Consider the following 606-nt stretch of genomic DNA (forward strand, 5'->3'; position numbering starts at 1 on the left):
CTTGTTTTTTTGCTGTTTTATTTTTATTTCCCTTCTACGTGACTTTACCGAAAGAACCAAGAATACGAATCCCTGCAGTCACGAAAGCTTTAAATTGAAAGGGCAGTGTCGGGCTGAGCTGATGTGTCCGTGCAAAATCAGTCACGTTCTGTCTCAGTGGATTGTGGGGGTAATGGAGGGTTTCATCGCTGAAGTGCAATATTCTTCGGGGCCACGGAGCAATAGTGCCTGCCCACGGCATTTGCTTTTGCACTAAACCCTGGAATGGTTTCGACTTCCCCTAGTCTCCTCAGCAGTATATATATGCTGAACTTCTTTCGCACCGTACGTAGCCAACCGTGCTAATAAGAGGTGCGGGGTAAGGGCAACAAATGAACACAAAACGCAGTTTTAAGTAAATTAGTTTTCAATCTCGATATAAAAGTGCATAGCTTCAGTGGCTAAATCGTGACAATTCACAAATCCTCTGGTTTGTAAATCATTACATGGCTAGTATTAGTAATCTAGCGGGTTAAAGGCTGTGCCTATGCTAGAAATGTCAACTTTTTAGACAATTCACACTCGCATACCCTCGCAAGAACCAACACAACCCATTTATTATCATAG

This window comes from Lethenteron reissneri, chromosome 27, assembly GCF_015708825.2.
Source record: "Lethenteron reissneri isolate LAM-NWPU_2019-01 chromosome 27, ASM1570882v1, whole genome shotgun sequence".
In the NCBI taxonomy this organism is placed as follows: Eukaryota; Metazoa; Chordata; class Hyperoartia; order Petromyzontiformes; family Petromyzontidae; genus Lethenteron; species Lethenteron reissneri.